A 7,374-nucleotide genomic window follows, 5' to 3' on the forward strand; every position below is an offset into this window, starting at 1 on the left:
TGCATTTTATTTTTTGCATTTCCATATTGCTATTTACTTATTTTAGTCTTTAGTTGCTTTGTGCTTGTTATATGGAATTTGGTTAATCACTTATATGTGACTAATTGTTAGTTTTAGATTAAAAGTTATAAAGCCGATAAAAATGATTTTTAGGTTCTAAACATGTGCTAGTGTAGACACTGTATTTTTTACCCCTTACAACTGGGGTCCCCATTCCTTAATGATGTTGAAATTCTAAGACTCAACGTTGGTTTAGGGTCCAATCAAATGTTAAATTGATTTGAGAAATGTTACAATGGAAGATATAACTTTTAATGACTAAATAAATCTATTTTTGGAAAAGTAAAGCCAAGGAAACCTTTGGCTTGCATGCGTAGGAATCAACTTGTGTGCGCGGCCATGATGCATGCGCATGCAGGCACAAACCTACGTGTGTATGTAGGGTTCTAGAAACTATGAAAGGCAAGTTTTCTACATTAAAAACTGAGGTTTGGAATGAATTTCACATTGTCTAAGAGTTGTTCCAAACCCCCATTTTCACAATATATTTAACCATACATGGTACCTTTTCAAAACACATAGAAATCCTAAGCGAAAATGCTAAGATTCACTAGAAATAGTGAATCAAAGAGGGAGTTTTTCACAAAACATCCCCAAGTTAAATTTTTTTTTTTTTTGATTGAGACCTTTTTTGGCTTTGATCTTTGAGTTTAAGATTACTAATCACTTTTTTATTTATTGTGAATAGATTTTAAAATGATAAGAACAGATACTACACTTAATCTTAGCCAAAAGGCTGTGAAATGTATGATTGTAAATAGATTTAACTGAGGGGAACAAACAAAAAGCAAGCATGAAGAGCTTCTGTTTTGAGGTATTAGTTCTAAGCTTTTTCTTTCATTTTCTTTAGTTTAATTCTATTTTTGTTTGTTTCTTTGCTTTATTTTTTGTGCTTACTGCGTTTTTTGGCTAGGGTTTCTGAGTAAACCTATGCACGCATGCATTCTGCATGCGTGCATAGGTCAAAGTATGCGTACGTATGCAATTGACCCATGTGCACAAGCCCTTGCATGTGCACACATATTGCTGCCCAAAAACCCTAATTCGGGTTTTGGCTTCGTTTTCTTTGCTTATTTCACATGTTATGCCTCTGTTTTGATTACTTTTTATAGATATTAGTCCCCATTTTATGTTTATTGTTTATTTGCCTTTCACATGTTTAAATTAGGTTATATGTAAGCCTATATGCAATGCTTTGAATGATAACATGGTTTGTTTGTTACCCATATTCTTGCCTTAATCTAATGTTTAGATGCTTCTGCCTTGGATGTGATGTGATGACATGACGCTAGATGAATGCTAGGTTGATATGAGATGTCATGTATGCTAGGCTTGGGTTATGATATGCCATGATAGATGAATGATTAGGTTTTAGGATAATTGATGCTATGATTGTATGCTTAGATGTATGTTAGTGTGTGTGTGAGTATAAATACAATATTTAATATGCTTTTAATAGGGCTAAGGCATAAGACACAATGAGTGGAAGCCAATCCTAGGGTTAGACAGTTTTAGGTGCCTAACACCTTCCCAAAACTATACATAAACTTTGAGCCCATACTATGGTAGTAAGATCAAAAGGTCCTTCCTTAAGAGGATGCTATATTCATGGTTCTTAGACCATTATAAAACTAGGTGGTGACTCCCCCCCATTGTGTCCATAGTGGCGACTTCACTGGGGATTATGAGTTAATTCCTATGTGTCCTATGTCTTAACCTTAATAAAGGCTTATTTAATACTTTTTTGCACACACATCACTTGTTCTATTGTCCCTTTTGCCTCGATTGGTGATGAGTGGGAAGATGGAAGGCTCTATACGGGCCCAAGTCTTTCAAAGTTCATCCCACCAACTCATGATCTGTTCCATTACCTATGATGGGCTATGAGTATGTTAAAGGTTTGTCACCAATCCATAAAGGTCCACTTAGGCCCTCGGTTGGAATCAAGGCCCACTTAGTTGTGAGTGACCTACTTATCTATCCTTGTAGCTCTAAGGAGCCTACCTACACTTAAAGAGATCGTAGATCCTATCAAAAGAAGGTACCTTTTTATATCTCTTGTTTGTTCAACCATATATCTTGTGTTCAACCATAATTCTAAAGGACAAATAAAAGATGTAAAAAAGGGAAGGATAACCCTAAAGTTATGGCATACCCTAAGACAATTAGGATAAAAGAAAGGAAGTTCTCTTATGTAAGAGACTTATCCCTAAGTACAAAGGTATATCTTAACTTGAAAGGTTCATAAGACCATAGCCTAATTGCTATCATAAGCCCAAATTAAAAGGCCTTTTTGAAAAAAAGGACTTTGGGCCTAAGATAACATGTATGCTATAGACTTAGCATCCAACATCCTACAAAGTCGATATGAATTTCCCTAAATCTTGGGCTTCTTTGTTGTATTCCTAGGCCCAAAATGATGAGAACTTCATGGACCTTTAGAAGAATGCTACAATATATTCTAGCTAAAAGGCTACTTCAAAAAAATGATGATATTGAAATGAAAGAGAAGAGCTCAAAGGTGATGAATACATTGTAAGTCCATGTTTGAGACAAAGGGTTGAGAATCTCTAAGTACATTCTAATGAAAGCCCATGGGAGTAAGAAGAAAGCATTATCGTAAATGGACCAAAGCCCTATGAAACAAGGGGTAAGGTTCATGAGAGGAAATTGAGTGATTTTGTAATTGGGCCTTCATTAAAATGGACTTGAAGACTTTCTAAGAACACTTAAAAGTCCAAAAGGAACCTTTTAAATGAGACATGGACTTTACGAAAATGTGACTTCTTTTAAATTCTAGGCGGCCTTTTTTTGTGAAGCTTAGGTAGGCTAAGGTTTGTTGAGGTATGATGGCACTTACATTCATAGGATTGGATGCTTTAGAAATGGCTATTCCTCCTCCATATGTCTTCTTGATTGGAGGTTTGCTCTCACCTTTCTCCAATTACCCATTGTTGATGGCATCTTCAATCCTAGTTCCACAATCACACAATTCTCAAAAAGAACTAATAGGTGATGACAAGAGCCTACTATTATATCTCGAAAGAAAATTCTTGATAATCATGTTGATTTGATCTTTCTCATTTGGCCTATTGACCATCCTTGATAACTTTCCTTTCCACCTAGTCATATACTCGAAAAATGTCTCCCCCACTCCTTGCTTAATGGTCTCCAAATCCCTTAAAATCACATCAATCATGGTGTTGAAGATGAATTGATCCACAAACAACTCCACTAGCTCCTTCCAAACCTTAGTCTTGTTTGGGTCCAAGCTATAGTACCACCTTGATGCACCCCCCCCCCCCCGCTCCCCGGTGAGTGAAAAAAGAGATGTATGCAAAGTTTGTTTCTCATCCAATCCTTTCATTTTAGCAATGCTTAGATACCTCCTAACATGTTGCTTTGGGTCTCCAGTCCCATCAAATTTTTTCACATCAGAAATCTTGAACTTTGGAGGTAGTGCAATGCGAGTTTTGGAGCTTATATTCCCCATGTTATAGAAACAATCATCCATCCCTTATACCTTGTGAAATGCTAGTTGCATTTCCTCCATCTTTTCTTTCATGGCCACAATCTTCGCAGTAAGCTTCTCAAATTGTTTGTTCCTTTCATAATCAGCCTTGTCTCTTTCATCCCAATCTTTTCCATCTTCATCATCGGGAATCTCCACATGTGCGGCCTTTTTTAGCCTAGCCTCTTCTAGCTTAGAGAGACGTCCTCCCATTTTCTTAAGGGTATCACCATGTTTGACAAAGCCTTTAGGATCTTTTGTGCCGTTGTGTCATCAATTAGGGCAGCCATTGTTTCTTGAGATACTTCCTCCTTTTCTTCATCTTGATATGTGTCCTCAATCTTGACCAAATGCCTCTTGTGCTTTTCTCGAACCCAAATTGGAGTGGGGACGTGTTTCTTTGACTTTGGTGGTGCAACAATGCCTGAAAAGAAGTCACATTTTCGTAAAGTCCATGTCTCATTTAAAAGGTTCCTTTTGGACTTTTAAGTGTTCTTAGAAAGTCTTCAAGTCCATTTTAATGAAGGCCCAATTACAAAATCACTCAATTTCCTCTCATGAACCTTACCCCTTGTTTCATAGGGCTTTGGTCCATTTACGATAATGCTTTCTTCTTACTCCCATGGGCTTTCATTAGAATGTACTTAGAGATTCTCAACCCTTTGTCTCAAACATGGACTTACAATGTATTCATCACCTTTGAGCTCTTCTCTTTCATTTCAATATCATCATTTTTTTGAAGTAGCCTTTTAGCTAGAATATATTGTAGCATTCTTCTAAAGGTCCATGAAGTTCTCATCATTTTGGGCCTAGGAATACAACAAAGAAGCCCAAGATTTAGGGAAATTCATATCGACTTTGTAGGATGTTGGATGCTAAGTCTATAGCATACATGTTATCTTAGGCCCAAAGTCCTTTTTTTCAAAAAGGCCTTTTAATTTGGGCTTATGATAGCAATTAGGCTATGGTCTTATGAACCTTTCAAGTTAAGATATACCTTTGTACTTAGGGATAAGTCTCTTACATAAGAGAACTTCCTTTCTTTTATCCTAATTGTCTTAGGGTATGCCATAACTTTAGGGTTATCCTTCCCTTTTTTACATCTTTTATTTGTCCTTTAGAATTATGGTTGAACACAAGATATATGGTTGAACAAACAAGAGATATAAAAAGGTACCTTCTTTTGATAGGATCTACGATCTCTTTAAGTGTAGGTAGGCTCCTTAGAGCTACAAGGATAGATAAGTAGGTCACTCACAACTAAGTGGGCCTTGATTCCAACCGAGGGCCTAAGTGGACCTTTATGGATTGGTGACAAACCTTTAACATACTCATAGCCCATCATAGGTAATGGAACAGATCGTGAGTTGGTGGGATGAACTTTGAAAGACTTGGGCCCATATAGAGCTTTCCATCTTCCCACTCATCACCAATCGAGGCAAAAGGGACAATAGAACAAGTGATGTGTGTGCAAAAAAGTATTAAATAAGCCTTTATTAAGGTTAAGACATAGGACACATAGGAATTAACTCATAATCCCCAGTGAAGTCGCCACTATGGACACAATGGGGGGGAGTCACCACCTAGTTTTATAATGGTCTAAGAACCATGAATATAGCATCCTCTTAAGGAAGGACCTTTTGATCTTACTACCATAGTATGGGCTCAAAGTTTATGTATAGTTTTGGGAAGGTGTTAGGCACCCAAAACTGTCTAACCCTAGGGTTGGCTTCCACTCATTGTGTCTTATGCCTTAGCCCTATTAAAAGCATATTAAATATTGTATTTATACTCACACACACACTAACATACATCTAAGCATACAATCATAGCATCAATTATCCTAAAACCTAATCATTCATCTATCATGGCATATCATAACCCAAGCCTAGCATACATGACATCTCATATCAACCTAGCATTCATCTAGCGTCATGTCATCACATCACATCCAAGGCAGAAGCATCTAAACATTAGATTAAGGCAAGAATATGGGTAACAAACAAACCATGTTATCATTCAAAGCATTGCATATAGGCTTACATATAACCTAATTTAAACATGTGAAAGGCAAATAAACAATAAACATAAAATGGGGACTAATATCTATAAAAAGTAATCAAAACAGAGGCATAACATGTGAAATAAGCAAAGAAAACGAAGCCAAAACCCGAATTAGGGTTTTTGGGCAGCAATATGTGTGCACATGCAAGGGCTTGTGCACATGGGTCAATTGCATACGTACGCATACTTTGACCTATGCACGCATGCAGAATGCATGCGTGCATAGGTTTACTCAGAAACCCTAGCCAAAAAACGCAGTAAGCACAAAAAATAAAGCAAAGAAACAAACAAAAATAGAATTAAACTAAAGAAAATGAAAGAAAAAGCTTAGAACTAATACCTCAAAACAGAAGCTCTTCATGCTTGCTTTTTGTTTGTTCCCCTCAGTTAAATCTATTTACAATCATACATTTCACAGCCTTTTGGCTAAGATTAAGTGTAGTATCTGTTCTTATCATTTTAAAATCTATTCACAATAAATAAAAAAGTGATTAGTAATCTTAAACTCAAAGATCAAAGCCAAAAAAGGTCTCAATCAAAAAAAAAAAAAATTAACTTGGGGATGTTTTGTGAAAAACTCCCTCTTTGATTCACTATTTCTAGTGAATCTTAGCATTTTCGCTTAGGATTTCTATGTGTTTTGAAAAGGTACCATGTATGGCTAAATATATTGTGAAAATGGGGGTTTGGAACAACTCTTAGACAATGTGAAATTCATTCCAAACCTCAGTTTTTAATGTAGAAAACTTGCCTTTCATAGTTTCTAGAACCCTACATACACACGTAGGTTTGTGCCTGCATGCGCATGCATCATGGCCGCGCACACAAGTTGATTCCTACGCATGCAAGCCAAAGGTTTCCTTGGCTTTACTTTTCCAAAAATAGATTTATTTAGTCATTAAAAGTTATATCTTCCATTGTAACATTTCTCAAATCAATTTAACATTTGATTGGACCCTAAACCAACGTTGAGTCTTAGAATTTCAACATCATTAAGGAATGGGGACCCCAGTTGTAAGGGGTAAAAAATACAGTGTCTACACTAGCACATGTTTAGAACCTAAAAATCATTTTTATCGGCTTTATAACTTTTAATCTAAAACTAACAATTAGTCACATATAAGTGATTAACCAAATTCCATATAACAAGCACAAAGCAACTAAAGACTAAAATAAGTAAATAGCAATATGGAAATGCAAAAAATAAAATGCAAACCAGAGTTAAAAACAAGGAAGCGTTTAGGAAGAGGAAACCCGAGCCTTTGGGAGGAAAAACCTCTCCTCCTACCACATCGTAGAAAAATCTCCACTAGATGAATAGTTGCAATACAATAGACACTATGAACCTTCCAAGCCTATATCCCTAATGTACTTGAACTCTCCAAGCTCCTGCTAGCAACCAACTACTTGGAGTCATTTCTCTACCAAGCTTCTTGGAGACACTATCCTTGAACCACCAATGATATTGAATTTGAGATGACACCCTAAGTTTGCATAACTTCACTCATATCTCACAATGGTCAGCTATGTACCAAGGAGATGAAGGAAATAAAAATTCTCTCAATAGGATGACAAGGTTGATAGAAATGGACAAGGGAGGATGAGAGTGTTTTAGGTTCAAGGGAAAGGCTTTCTCTTTCTCTACAATGTGGGATGGATGAAATGTGGTCTAGCTTTAAGGTTATACTCATATCGTTCTCTATAGCCAAATGCAACATGCACAAAGTGTGTGTGTGTGT

General features: G+C 36.5%; 2 pseudogenes; one reads left to right on the forward strand and one right to left on the reverse strand.

The window, feature by feature from the left end:
* Positions 1 to 711: 711 nt before the first annotated feature.
* Positions 712 to 809, reverse strand: LOC136061954 (U2 spliceosomal RNA; annotated as a pseudogene).
* Positions 810 to 6,040: 5,231 nt separating this feature from the next.
* On the forward strand, positions 6,041 to 6,138 carry LOC112006889 (U2 spliceosomal RNA; annotated as a pseudogene).
* Positions 6,139 to 7,374: the final 1,236 nt, after the last annotated feature.

This window comes from Quercus suber, unplaced genomic scaffold, assembly GCF_002906115.3.
Source record: "Quercus suber isolate HL8 unplaced genomic scaffold, Cork oak 2.0 scaffold_17, whole genome shotgun sequence".
In the NCBI taxonomy this organism is placed as follows: domain Eukaryota; kingdom Viridiplantae; phylum Streptophyta; class Magnoliopsida; order Fagales; family Fagaceae; genus Quercus; species Quercus suber.